The sequence below is a fragment of the Gavialis gangeticus genome, unplaced genomic scaffold (genome assembly GCF_001723915.1).
Source record: "Gavialis gangeticus isolate Ggan-Ray unplaced genomic scaffold, GavGan_comp1, whole genome shotgun sequence".
Taxonomy (NCBI): domain Eukaryota; kingdom Metazoa; phylum Chordata; order Crocodylia; family Gavialidae; genus Gavialis; species Gavialis gangeticus.
In genome coordinates this window covers 23,436,177-23,451,246 of record NW_017729000.1, presented here as the reverse complement: position 1 = coordinate 23,451,246, position 15,070 = coordinate 23,436,177, and positions in this window count along the sequence as shown.

The following is a 15,070-nucleotide window of genomic DNA, read 5'->3' as shown; positions in this document are numbered from 1 at the left end:
CAGCAGGGCAGGCCCTACGAGGAGAGGCTACGGGACCTGAACCTGTTCAGCCTCCACAAGAGAAGGCTGAGGGGGGATCTAGTGGCCTGTTACAAACTAGTCAGAGGGGACCAGCAGGCATTGGGGGAGTCCCTGTTCCCCCGAGCACTACCAGGAGTGACTAGAAATAACAGTCACAAGCTAGCAGAGGGTAGATTCAGGCTAGACATCAGGAGGCGCTACTTCACTGTCAGGGCAGCTAGGATCTGGAACCAACTTCCAAGCAAAGTGGTGCTGGCTCCTACCCTGGGGGTCTTTAAGAGGAGGCTAGATGAACACCTTGTTGGGGTCTTTTGACCTCAGTACTCTTTCCTGTCATGGCAGGGGGTCGGACTTGACGATCTGCTCAGGTCCCTTCCGACTCTCCTAACTATGAAACTATGAATTCTTGAGAGTACTGAAGAAAGAAATGTTTAATTAAAGCTAACCCCACTGTGCACAAAGGGCAGATTTTCAAAAGAGACTGAAGATACATTTTCAGCTGGGTAGTACCTACAGCTGGGACCAAATTTTCAGCTCCCACTATGCCAGGAGAATAAGGGAAAAAGACAAACCAGTCCAAAGGCATAAGATAGAAGTTCTAACTGATGCTTCACTTATCCAAACGTATTTGCTCATATTACTGTAGTCTGAAAACATCATTTCAATTAGTGGTAGATTTTGTAAAAAATTAGCATTGGATATAGTTCAGCACACTCTAGTGGTCTTAAGTTGAATCAAATTTATGTTATATTGTATAAATGCTTTAGGATGTTTTTAGTACAGAGCAAAACTATTCTGTTGCTTTTGTGCACTTAAGCAAACAAACTGAAGAACAAACTGGGTGTTGCTGACGATTTGATGATTTGTTTCCAGATGATAAGTGTTTTTTTATAAATCACATAAAACCTCTTTTGTCCACTGCATTGCAATATAACTTGGTTGTATGTGGTACATTTTATACTTACTCAAATTGCAATTTCAAGAATACACAGCGGCAAGCTTTATCCTTTGGAAGCCCCATACAAAGATTCAATCTTGAGTCCCTACTCTTTATGGGACTTTATGTCATGTTAAACATAACAATAATGCAGCAGGGGACCCCTACCCAAGTTCAGAGCCCCATGAAATTGCATAGTTTGCACAGTCATAAGGCTTCCCCTGCCAACGCAATGTCCCTCCTGCTGGACAACAATATACTCAAGAGCTGAGCTATGAAGAAAGCCAAGAACATGACCAAATCTTGCCAGATCTTGCCTCTCAATCTCATAAATATGTTCCTTATGGTCTAAGAGTTTATTCTTAATAAATTTACTGCATTTTCTTTCAAACAATACACCCCACACATAATATGCATCTTGTTTTTGAAAGGCAGAATGATGAAATAAGATTTTTTTTCCAGAGTTATGTCTACATAGAGGACAGACAGAGCTTAATCTTCAGTTGACTCACTCTCCCTTTTCTGCATAAAGCTCAACCCCTAGCTGCTGCTGAAGACTGTCTCAATGGGTGGATCTACGATTTTTTTAAAAGCTAAAGAGTCTGTGGCAAACCACTAAACAGTCTGAGCTAAAAAGCTAAAAAGGCTGTGAAATAGAGATATCAAGAGCAGCTAGCAGGCAACAAAATTGTCCTCAAAAGGATTAGCTTGATTAGCTGAACATAAAAACCAGGGATCCACAACCTCCAGCCCATGGACCAAATCTGGCCAACAAAGAAATTGGATCTGACCAGTGATTAATTGGTGGTGCACTGAAACCCTGTTGGAGCTTAGGTGTGGGAACCAGTCCAAATTCTGCATTCCTCATTTTACTAGCAGCCTGGCTTCTGGCTCCTGCAGAGGGCACCATGGAGCTCCTGCTCCAGTTCCACTTTAGTTTTATGCAGGGGATTGATCTCTCTCCCAACACTGCAGCCTCTGCTTGCTGAATAAGCCACTCTGGAAGATGTGGCAAGAGACAATTTAGAGGAGGTAGCCATTGGGGTACTGGGAGACCAAGAGTTCAGCCCTTCTGGCCAGAGCAGGAACAACGGGCACAGCAGAAAATGGGCAGCCTACAGCACTGGCCAGGTTCCAAGGAATGGCCTGCAGTGAGTAAAAGGTTGCCAGCCCCAGATCAAGACCATTAAAAGGTGAAGCAATTCTTAAAAACAATGAACCAATAAGTCAACTGACTCTCTCAGCTGCCTGAAGCAAGAATTAACCCAGTGTGCTTTCACCCCAGGCAGAAAATCAGCTTCTCCACTTAAAACACCACCCCAATTTGGAGGGGGCTGAATCTGGAGGAAAAGTGTGTGCTGTACATTAGAAAATATGGTGTTTGAACCTGCACACTTGGACCCTTTATTCCCTACTCGTCCAGACAGTGATAATCAGTACTTCCACAACTGGCACTAAATGAAACAAAATGTGATATGTCATAGCGCACAATTAAAAATTTAGACCCTTGCATGTATGAGCATCTTTCTGCATTAGAACAAGCCCTTTGGTTAAGTGGGATAGCCTATTTGTACAGAGCTGTATGCATGTGAGTTTGTAGGATTAAGATTTAGGCAAAGATATGCTCAGATAAGTGATAGGAAACAGCCTTCCCACAGAACATTACACATTGGACAACCAGCCAAGGTCTTGAAACAAAGCAAACTGAAGTCAATGGAAAGATCTTCATTGACATCAGCAGGTTTTGGATGAGACCAAAAGCAACAGCAGAACAGCTGTAAAAATCTCTGGGGATGTTCAGAAATTTGGGTTCTTAAACCCTCAAATTTAATTGATAAATCTCCTTCTTCTGGGGCTTGAATGTCTTCATAGAGCCATATCAGGCCTACTATCCTTCTGGCCCAGGACAGTTGTCCTACAGGATTTCATGGAAAATAGGAACAGCCTAATCAAACTTTCAGAAATGTTTGTTGATTCACCCCATAGAACTGAATATAGTATCCGTGCTAGGTTGGATTAACAAAAACAAGATAATAAGCTTTTCTTCAGTGCCATAGGCTTTTAGAATAATTGAGATACAGCCCAACAATTTTCCCAGGTCCATTTATGACATTCCATGATTAGCTAAAGAAACCCTGTTTAGGAACTCAACCAAGTCTAGACAGAAATACTTCCCCAAGGGCCCACCCATCTGCACATCTTCCTTTTTCTGAAGCAATTTGATTCTTGTAGAAAAATGAACACAGCATGTTCCTGCTTGACTTTTGCTGCCCGTGACCCACCAGATGGAGAGCTCAGCTGTGGCCTATCTTTTTCTGTCCACCGCTTCCCACAGTAGACACTAGGTGTGCCACTCTCCTCATACCACGCCAGGCTCAACAGAACAAAGTCTGGTTCCATTAACCAACACTTCACAATACTACTGTCCTGTGGAACAGAAACACCCATTCACCTATATGTGAAGTCACCAGTCTTCATTTGGTACCCATGATGCAGACTCAGCCCTACAGCCAGGTGAATGAGAAGCAGAAAGAGGTGTGTGTCAAGATAACTTTGTGCAGGGTCACTGGCACTTGCTGAAAGAGATTATATTAAAGGAACAACAGCAAACTATCCCAATAGAGAGGAATGATAGGAAGCCTGGTAAAAGACCCTGTGGCTGAAGTAGCAACTCTTTATGGGTCTGAATATAAAATTGTGAGTCATACAAAAAATAGATACTGTCATACAAAAAGTAGACTAAAGAATAGCGCAAGCATGTAGGGCTAAAATTAGAAAAGCAAAGGTGCAAAATGGATTACAATCAGCAAGGGAAATAAAGGTAAAAAGTGCATATAAATACAAATTTGTATAAGACATTAATAATGTGTTATTTATTTATATATTCACGTATCTGAATATTAGAAGCAGGGGCAATAAAGGAAAGTAAGGCGCATCACTTACAAGGAAGGAGAGCAAGTAACAGATGATGGAAAAAGGGTTGAAATATTTAGGGACTTCTCTGCTTCTGTGTTCACAAGTGTCATTGTGACCGATACTTACAAAATTAAATTTAATAAGGGGATAGGAACACAAGCCAGAGAGGAAGGAAAGAATAAGTTAAAGATGGATTCAGGGCAACAAGGCCTTACAACATTCAACCTTATGTGCTTAGGGAACTAGCTAAAGCAAGCTCTGAACCATTAGTAATTATCTTTGAGAACTCAGAGGGGAGCGGGGAGGTCCCAGAGGACTGGAGAAAGGAAGGCACAGTACTGATATTTAAAATAAAAGAAACAAAAACATCCCATGGAGTTATGTACCACTCCACCTACTTTCAATCCATGGAAAGATAGTAGAACAAATTTTTAAACAATCCTTTTATATGCACTTAGAGGATAATAAATTGTTTTTAAAAATAGTCAATGTGTTTTTTTTAAGAACAAATTTCAAACCAATCCAATTTCGTTTCATAACAGGATGACGTGCTTAGTGGATAAAAAGCAAGCAGCAGATGTGATGTGTCTTAACTTTAGTAAAGCTTTTGGCAATGCCTTACATGGCATTCTTCCAAGAAAACTAAATCACCATAACATGGGAGCACAACTAATTGAAAACCACACTCAGAGAGCAGCTATGCCCAAAGTGGACATTTCAAATGGGGTTTCATGGTACCAAATTCTTTTCAATACCTTCATTAATGTCTGGGGTGACACAATAGATGTATGCCTCTAATATTTGTGGATGGCACCAAGTTAGAAAGGTATACCGCCACTCCTTAGGACAGAATCGGGACTCAAAATGATCTTGATACATCATAAAAGTGGTCTGAAATCAATAAGATAAAAGTCAGTAAAGACAAATGCAAAGTATTACTCAGGAAGGAAAAATCAAATGCACAAATTCAACATGGGGAATTACCAATTAGGAAACAGTGCTGAAGCAGAGAGTAGACCACAAACTAAGCATGAGTCAACAGTGTAGCACCATAGCAAAAAAGGCAAATCCCATTTTGTGATTTATTCCCAAAAGTATTATAAGTAAGACCCAGAAGACATTTACTCTATGCTAGTCAATCAGAGGGGCCTCAGCTAGAGTACTGTGCCCTGTGTTTGGGAGACCACAGTTTAAGCTTTCTTTAACCTGAGAGGAGAACAAGAATGACGAAGTTTAAAACATGGGACGTAGGAGGAAAAGCTGATGAAATTGGGTTTTAGTCAGAAAACTAGTTGCAATGGCAAAAGTCTTTTAATACATAGAACTTTGCTATGAGGGGGTGGTAATTAATTGTTGTCCATAGATCCCGGGGAAAAGACAAGAAGAAATCGACTTAATTTACAACAAAAAAGATTTAGGTTGGTGTCACAGGGCGCTTCAGTGCTCTGCTCCTATAAAGAGGTACAGGTGCTGGTTGCCGGGCCAACCACAGTTGGTCAGCTGACCAGAAGGGGGCAGGGCCTGACCTATATAAATATAATCCAGGCTGAGGCTGGGGAAGCAGTTCCCCACTTGCAGCTGAGGAAGAAGGAGTTCTGCTGGTGTCAGCAGAGTAGAGAAGCCTGATGGCCTGAGCAGCTTCTGTTTGAGGATACTGGGTGGAGAAAGCCCTGGTAGGGATTTGAATGATGGTTAGCCAGATGGCTTAGATTTTACGTTATAGCTCAGGAGCTTGAGTTTTCTGTTTGTAGTTTTATAAAACCGGAGGACCAGGTGAGGCTATTAGGGGTTGGAGAAGGCCTCACAGGGGCTCTGCAGTAGTGTGGGGGCCCTAGTGCCAGAGAGGGCACAACATTCAGGGGTGCACTGATGGCCCTGAGAAGGGGTGCAGAGGATTGGGGGGGCCAGGTAAGGCCAAGGCCACCTGAGCCCCACAGGAAATTTAAGACCTGAGGAGGGGATTTGGGGGCCAGGCATGGCTACAGCCAGCTGTGTCCCAATTGCAAGAGGCCCCAGCATGGGCACGTGTGAGAAGCACCAGAGCAGGCAGCTCATGACAAGCCAGGGAGTGCCAGTGAGGGGTGCAGGTTGCGTGACAAGCCAGGGAGCGCCAGTGCGGGCACAGAAAGGAAATCAACCAAACAATGTCTGGGACATCTGCGAGGCTTGGGGCGTGGTACAAGGGTGGTTGGAGCCACACATAGCCCATAAGGCTGGGGTGCACCAAGTCAATCAATACAGAACAGGGGCCAGGATAAACCAGAGCACCGTGTCCAAGGGGACAAAAGGCAGCCTCCCTTATAAAATACCTAACATCAAAGACGTGGCGGGCAAGAACAAGGGTGCTTTATCTCGAACTTGGCACGGTAGGGGGTGTTAGGAGAGATTACAGTCGCTCCTAGGACCCCACACCGTGACAGTTGGATATCAGGAAAAACCTTCCTCTGGGGTAGTCAAACACTGGAATAGATTACCAAGAGGTGTTATGGAAATCCTTTCAATGTACTTTTTAAAAACAAGTTAGGCAAACACCTGCATGTGATTGACTAGGTATATTGAAAGTTGAAACTGCCTCCTTGCAGAGGGTTGGAAGAGAGACTTTCTCTTGAGGTCCCTTTTAGTCCTATGTTACTATGATACTATTACATGGTTTTGTGTGGGGAGGAGAAGAGAGCTAGATTTCATCTAGTGGGCATGAAATCACACACATGTAACATCCTGTGACACTTGCTCATGTTATTGAATGAAATGACTGGGAAGGTGTTTGCCTGGGAGGCACTTCCCTGTCCTCCACCAGAGACTATGAACATGACATTTCAGAACTGGACATAAGCCCCCCATCCTCCTGGATGGCAATGAAAGGTATGTCTCTAGCATGGTAGTGGGATCTCAGAAAGTGATGGGAGCAATTACTTTGCTCTGTACATGCTCAGTAGCTTTCTGTTAGAAAGGGCAAACAACAAAAAGCCTGAGATCTGGTGGCCTCTTGAGATACTCTTATTCTTTGTCTGCAGAGTTGATGAAAGTTCATGAGAAAAATAAGTTTCTATTACAGAAAAATCTCAAGATGGATTTGTAACAAAATCCTTTTATTTCCGGCCAAAGGGAGGCTTGTACTATATGCTATGGTGGTACACCCTGCCACCAAAATCTCAGCTGGTTTATTTTTTCCATTAGAATGTGCCTCTCTCCTCCTTTCTGCTCTGTTTTCAAAGTCTCTCTATATTAGGTTCCCCTCCCACCCATTCCCTTCTCTTTGCTCCATTTTTCGTTATTACAACATAGTTTCTGTTATGTGAAATGGAAATAGCAGTCAGTATCAAATGCAACTCAAGACCCATCATTGGGTACAGGCTTAACAGGAGACCACTGGACTAGGACTCAGGAGATATGATTCTAGTCTTGGCTTTGTTGTGTGACCTTGAGCAAGTCATTTCCCTTCCTTCATTTATCTGCCTTGTCTAGTTAGGTCATGAACTCTTCAAGGTCATGAACTCCATACACATTGTATGCGTGTTTGTACAATATCTAGGGTCCCAGTCTCAGCTGGGTCCTCTAAGAGCACTGCCATAATCTAATGTGGAAGGATAGTGCAACTATTGATATTAATTAATTTTGCCAGGTGCTTATAATAATAAAATCAGGCAAATAATTTTATCTGAAATATCTACAGCATACAAATGCAGTGAGCCAAATGCAAACCAGGAATCAATAAGGGTGAATTCTACTGAGGTGAATGGAAGTTGCATCTGCTTAGATCAGGGTGAAATAATTGTCCTAAGAATGGAGTCAGCTGAGTCTTACTCAGCTGCATGCAATAGCTTCTGGCCCTCAGCCAGGAATTTGAACAAAGAGCAGTTTTTCATTTTTTTAAAAAAAGTTGCTTGAACAATTTTCCTACATGCACTTAAAATCAGTCCCCATCCCCCTGGCAGACATTCAGACTGATTTACTTAAAAATGAGACAGATAAAAGTGAGGATTTGTACTGTTTCTCTGTACCTGTGAACTAAAGAGGCAGTATAGTAGCAAAGCTGGTGGGGAGAGGGAGCGGGGAGGGGAGAATCACATATGTACTACTGGCCTTTTCCCCACGCAAACAAATCCTTCTCATTTAAAGCAAAATTATAATCAAAGTTAAACTGTATTTTCAGAATTGTGCTGCCATCTACAGATGATATCTATTGTTCCCACACAGGAATATGGGATTTGCCATACTTCATCAGGCAAGTGCACCATCTAAGTACTTAACAGGAAGGCATAAGAAAGCTCAAAATAGGTTTGTTCAATGTCTCCATCAATGCCCTGGAAGATGGCATCAAGTGCACCCTCAGCAAGGTTGCATATGACACCAAGCTGGAGGGAGTAATAGGTACACTGGAGGGTAGGGCTAGGATTCAGAGTGACCTACACAAATTGGAGGATTGGACCAAAACAAATTTCATGAGGTTCAACAAGGACAAGTGCAAAGTCTTATACTTAGGACAGAACAATCCCATGAGGCTGGGGTCTGACTAGCTGGGCAGCAGTTCTGCAGAAAAGGACCTGGGGGTTACAGTGGGCAATAAGCTGAATATGAGCCAACAGTGTGCCCTTCTTGCAAAGAAAGCTAATGGCATACTGGGCTGCATTGGTGTTGCCAGTAGGTCAAGGGAACTGATTCTTCCCTTCTATTTAGCACTAATGAGGCCACATCTGGAGCACTGTATTCACTTTTGGACCCCCCCCACTACAGAGGATGTGGACAAATTGGAGAGAGTCCAATGGAGGGCAACAAAAATGGCTTGGGGGCTGGGGGACATGACTTATGAGGAGAGACTGAGGGAACTGGGCTTAGTTTTGGAGAAGAGAACTGAGAGAGGATTTAATAGCAGCCTTTAACTACCTGGCAGGGGCTTTGAAAGAGCATGGAGCTAGACTGTTCTCAGTGATGGCAGATGACAGAACAAGGAGCAATGGTCTCAAGTTGCAGCAAAGGGAGTTTAGGTTAGATATTATTTTCTCACTAGGAAGGTAGTAAAACACTAGAACAGGCTACCCAGAGGGGTGGTGGAAGCTCCATCCTTGGGGGTTTTCAAGACCTGGCTAGACAAAGCCCTGGCTGGGATGATCTGGTTGGGATTATTCCCCTTTGAGCAGGGGTTTGGTGGACTAGATGACCTCCTGAGGTTCCTTCCAACCCTCACTTTCTATAATTCTGGTTCTATGAGTGGAGAGAAAGGAAACCACCCAGTAGAGCTGTATAAGCTCTCTGTATAATTTGCAGTATTATTCCAAGAAAGGCTCCCTATAAATGCCCAGCTGCCATCTGAATACTAGCCTCTATCCCACCTGCAATCACCGTCCCACAGAGGCTGCAAATAGGGAAATGGCTTTATTGACTTTGGACTAAGAATGCAAAGTAAGAACAGATCCAAAATAATTCTTTGCATGCATAATAACACCCTTGTGTGCTCTCTACAAAGGTGGGTCTGGCTTAAAGTACTGCAAAACTGTAAGGAATTGCAATGATTCTGTCTTCTGTATAGTGTGTCATTTCTCTTGTATGACCATAGGGGACGGGAAAATCTCTGAGGTAATTCAAGATGGGCAATATTACAGACTAAAAAACGCATGTTAATATATCTCCAATATGCCTCGTTTTAAGGGACAGCATTTGCTTTAGTTCCAGTCTACATTCTGGATAAATTTAGTGTCACATTTTAATTGTTTAAATGCATTACACCAGAAATGCAGAAGTATGAAGCAGAGGTTACAGAGAAAATGTTATTTGCACTGAAAAACAGCTTTTAAGTTTCTTGCATGTGTTTGTCACTTTGGGTCACTAGTACATATTTCATCCTATTACTGGACCAGGGCAGGCTATGCTGCATACTCTCGCAGACACTTTATTTCCTTGTCTCTGTCGGGTGTAGGTCCAATAAGGCCACAGCCCATACCTGCCTGCTGTCTTACTGGCATGCATCATCAGTTAGGGTCCATAAGACAAGCAACTCAAATCAAATTCATTCCAGGTTCACAGGTCAATCAGTTTCGATCAGTTCATTAAGGGTCCTTAAGACAATCAATTTAAATCGATTAATTCCAGGTGCCTCGGTCAACTTACTTTGCTCTTTCCCTTGCAGAGCTAACAACCCTGTCTAAATATCAGTTCCACCCTGGCTTAACTCCACAGGGGCAGGGCCCCTGGAGCTTTGCAAGGGGGGTTCTGTCTCTCTCGCCCCTTTCAACAGAGAACAACAAGGGGAATTAGAGAGGGGAAAAACGAAGAAAAGAAAAAAATCAAGGAAAACTCACAGACTCGCTCCCTGTGCTGGTGTGCTCCCTCTCCCTCTCTCTTCCTTCCCCTCTGTCCCCCCACTTGGTAGGGTGATCTCTCCACTTCAGCAGTGGGGACATGCCATCCTGGTTCTAGCCAAAGTTGCACTACTTACGCCAAGCCTGTGCAGCAACCTGTTGGCATCGGCTCCTTGCCTCAGGCTTCCTGCTTCAGTCTTTGCCAGGCTGGATCAGTCCAGTTCCCTGGTGCTGTGGGTCCATGGCTTTGCCAGTGATACTCCAACCACTCTGGCCAGGGGTCCCACTTCTTTCACCCACTGTCTTCTGCAGGATGCTGCTTGCTGGGGAGTCCTTAGGGGTCCCCTCTCCCAGTCTTCTCTCCAGGGTCAGAAATACTTGTCTTTGTGCTCCCTCCACCAATCCGAAGGGAGCACACACTGCAGACACAGCCTGTTCCAGCTAGACTTCTCTCTGCACCTGCAGTAAGTACCCCTTGTTTGTGATTCCCAGGGCTTTCTCCTTGCTCCACTCTTCTCCCCTCACAATTTCAAATAAAAGTTGCCTAATATGGAGTATAAAATGGCTCTTCACTTAAAAGAAACATAACAAAAAGGTTCTGTTCTATATCTCTAGACCAGTACACAGCATAAATTGCTACTTAGATTCTCTTCCAAGACTGACAAAAGTTGTTGCCACTGATTTCTTTTCTTTTTAAATCTCATAGTCAAAACTTCAAAACTTAGTTTGAGTCAAATTCACCCTTGGTGAAATTCCATCAAAGTAAATAGAAATACAACAGGATTAAATTCAACTTATTCTTGTTCATAGATTCATAGATTCATAGATTAAGGGTCGGAAGGGACCTAGTAGATCTTCTAGCCCGACCCCCCGCCAGGGCGGGAGAACAACAAAAACCCCAAAAAGAGAAATGGGACTCAAACGAGTCCAGCTAGGTGGGCATCCAGCCTCTTCTTAAAGACCCCCAGGGTAGGGGCCAGCACCACTTCCCTTGGAAGTTGGTTCCAGCTCCTAGCCGCCCTAACGGTGAAGTAGTTTTTGCGGATGTTCAATCTATACCTCCTCTCCAACAGCTTGTGCCCATTTCTCCTTGTTATGCCAGCGGGCGCTAGGGGAAACAGCGTCTCCCCCAAACCCCTCTGGTCCCCCCTAGTGAGTCTATAGACAGTCACCAGGTCCCCCCTTAGCCTTCTCTTGTGGAGGCTGAATAGGTTCAGGTCCCGCAGTCTCTCACTGTAGAGTCTGCCCTGTTGTCCCTGGATCATGCGGGTGGCCCTCCTCTGGACCCTCTCCATATTGTCCACATCCCTCTTGAACTGGGGCGCACAGAACTGGACACAATACTCCAGCTGTGGCCTGACCAGTGTCGCATAGAGGGGGAGGATCACCTCTTTGGCTCTACTCGAGATGCACCTGTGGATGCACGACAAGGTCCGGTTAGCCTTGCCAACCATGACCTCGCATTGTCGGCCCATGTTCATCTTGGAGTCAATAATGACTCCAAGATCCCTTTCTGCCTCCGTGCTCTCGAGTAAGGAGTTCCCCATTGTATAAGTGTGCTGCTGGTTCCTACTGCCCAAGTGCAGCACCCTGCACTTGTCCGTGTTAAAACGCATCCTGTTCCTGTTAGCCCACCCCTGTAACCTATCCAGATCCCTCTGCAATCTCTCGCTCCCTGCTAGCGTGCTCACCTCCCCCCAGATTTTGGTGTCATCAGCGAATTTAAACAGGTTACTTTCCACCCCTTCATCCAGATCGCTGATGAAGAAATTGAACAGCGCAGGCCCCAGGACCGAGCCCTGGGGGACTCCGCTACCCACCTCGCCCCAGGTCGAATATGACCCATCCACCACCACCCTCTGAGTGCGACCCCTCAGCCAATCTGCAGTCCGTTGAGTACGATTATACAAGGAGACAAGCTCTCAACTTAACAAGCCCGATCAAAGCTGGGCTGCTGCCAAAAATATTTTTTTTCTCTCTGTGAAAACTCTGTGATATATGAGAGAGAAACATATTTCACTTCTGGATCTTATGCAGAAAACTCTGAACTAAAATTTTGTCACCTGGAACTGATAGCCTTTTGAAGAAAGAAGTTGTTGCCATTTTGAAAAGGGACCCTTCTCCTTGGTACTTTTATTATCTGAAGTGTCAAAGGAGGAGGTGTTCCCCAAGTTCTAGGCACATCAAAGCATCTATATTCTCTATCTCATTGGGCTTAATATTTTAATTGATTCAATTAGATAGGCCATCTGATTGCAAAATCTTTGTTGTTTTGTTGTTTTGTAATTGTGGACGATGTTGGCTTTCTTGTACTGTACATTTTTCATTTGTTTTTACTTGCTTCATGGTATATATTTGGATCTTACATGCGCACACATGTGCACAGCCGGGGGAGGGGACTTTGCCCATAGACTCAGTCATTTGCACAACACCATTCCCTCCTCCACGGCCCACAAGGGAGAATGCTCCACTTGGCCAATAGTTGACGGACCCTGAGGAGGAGTGGAGGGGTCAGGTGTGTGCATATCATCTTCCATTTAGACTTGCAGAGCTCAGGTGAAAAAGATCATAGTAACTGTGGTAGGTTCTATACTTCTGCTAGTGACCTGCCATGTAACCTGTTTGTCCTTTTCTGCTCTTTCCAAGCCTCAGTTTCCCTATTTCCTAAATGGGGGTAATGGTAAACACCTTCCCTTGTAACATGGTTGCAGCTCTATAGATGATAAGAGCTAAGCAATAGCTGTCAAGGACTTTCTACTTGTGTTTATTTATCTGCTGAAGAATGTGGAAGAGGAAAACACAGAGAAGCTATTGCAATTCAAGTGGGCGCTTCCCAAATGTATGACTTCTCCTATAAAGCAGGCCGAGAGCTCAAGATATATACCACAAATATTTTAAATAATTAATATTAATTTGGTATGTCAATTTGCCACATTTCTTAAAGTAGCATATTTCCTGCATGGCTGATCCTACCATATGGGGCCATTAGTCTGCATCATTACCATCTGCTTCATCTTTTTATTTTATCAAGAAACTTTTTGTCAGCAGATAGTATTTTCCATCTTTCAGCACTCTTCCCACCCCTTTGAAAAGCTGCATGATTTCTGATTGCATGAAATACCCCATTACATCTGTACAGTGCTTAGTATCTTGGGGTGCAGAGCTGACAATAGGCAAGCAATTTTTTTCCCTTCCAAAGGGTTTCTTGATGCTCATTAAAATAAGGCAGAAATTTTCCATGAACTCTTATTCAAATTCCAAATCTTATTGCATCTCCTCCCTTTCTTTGCATTCTGTGATTTACCAGTGATGCCAGCTTTCTCTGCCTGTTTGTTAATACAGAAATCTCCATGCTTGCTTCCATGCTGTGCCTTACACACAAAACACTCTGGGCTGCTTTGGATTAAGCAAAACAGAGAAATTACCACTCTGGGTCAGACACAAGTTTTGTCCAGTCCAGGGACCTAGTTCCAACAGTGCACTGGGTGCCTTAGAGAAGGTGCAAGAAATCTTGCAAGAGGCAGATGTGAGAGAGTCTGCCACAAAGAAGAGTTTCTTCCTAAGCCTTATTAGTTAAAATGATTGCTGTAAGTCTGTAGCATGAACTGAACTAATGTAGCTGATGTTAAAATAGAGTGTAATAATAGTAAAATATAACGTTGTTAGTCTTGTCCTGTAAGCAATTTGAAAACTCTATTTTGTATCCTTCTGCTTGACGTAAGTGAATGAACTCTACATAGCCTCTATGCACGAGTGTGTGTAAAAGGGTGAATGGTGAAAGAATGGCATAGAGATGAGAGAAAAAGATTTAACTGCTTATGTAAGCAACAAGGCACCAAATGTAAGTTACCAGTCAGTAAACTAATTAATGAATGGCAGAAGAATCCCTCTTAGGCCTAGGGCACAAAGAAGATAACGAGGAGAAGAAATGCACCCATCCTGCCAGATGGGCAGCAAAAACGCTCCAAGGCTAAGATAAGCTGAAGACAAAAGAAGAACAGCCTCAAAAACAGAAGCTGGGTATGGAAAAACCCCAAAGCACTGAAACAAAGGATGCCAATCCCTATAAAAGAACACTTTGAAAATGCCAAGTTGGGTGAATCTCTTTCTCTACTGCTGTTTCATTGGAGCATAGATGCATCTGTTCACCCCACTCCTGCTGTTATCTTCAAACCATTGTCATCTACTCAATAAGGCCAGATTGGCCACCCTGGGCTGATATAGAGCAACTATTGCTGGTAACTATAGCTGGTGTATGTGTGGATGAAATGGTTGTTTTGTGTATGTGTATGATGATGTGTGTGTGTTGTGTGTTTTTGTTTTGTATGAATGGTGTGCCCAAACCTCTAACTCATGTGACCAATAAACATGGCACCTTGCCTTATCCCCCTTTTATAAAGTCTCACTCGTGATTTGAGCAACTGGCAATTTGAGTAACAAGTCTCAGATGCTGGTTTTACACACCCCACACACTAATGTGTTTATGGTATTTATTATTTAATTCTTGAGATGCTTGTTATCCATATAAAAGTCCAGTCTTTCAATCTTCTTAAGAACTTGGCTTCAGGAATATCCCATGTACTTGCAGTCCAGATCAACATTTATTTTGCTTGATCTTGTTTGCACCACCTTTTCATTTCTGTTGAATTTTTCCCTTTACCCTTGCATTAGGAAACAAGTAGAACAAAATGTCTGGATCCTGATCCACTTCCCCCATTCATTGTTTTTAGATCCTTTTCCCTTCTTTGAGTCTAGGATCATGTTCTTTGCTTGGGTTGCCTTAAATACTTCAGTGTTCTTTTTTTTTTTTTTTTTAATTAAGCTGACCAAACCCGATGAGTATCCCAAATGAGGCCACACACACCCTTATTGCTTCTTTTTCTGTAAAATGGAAATACAT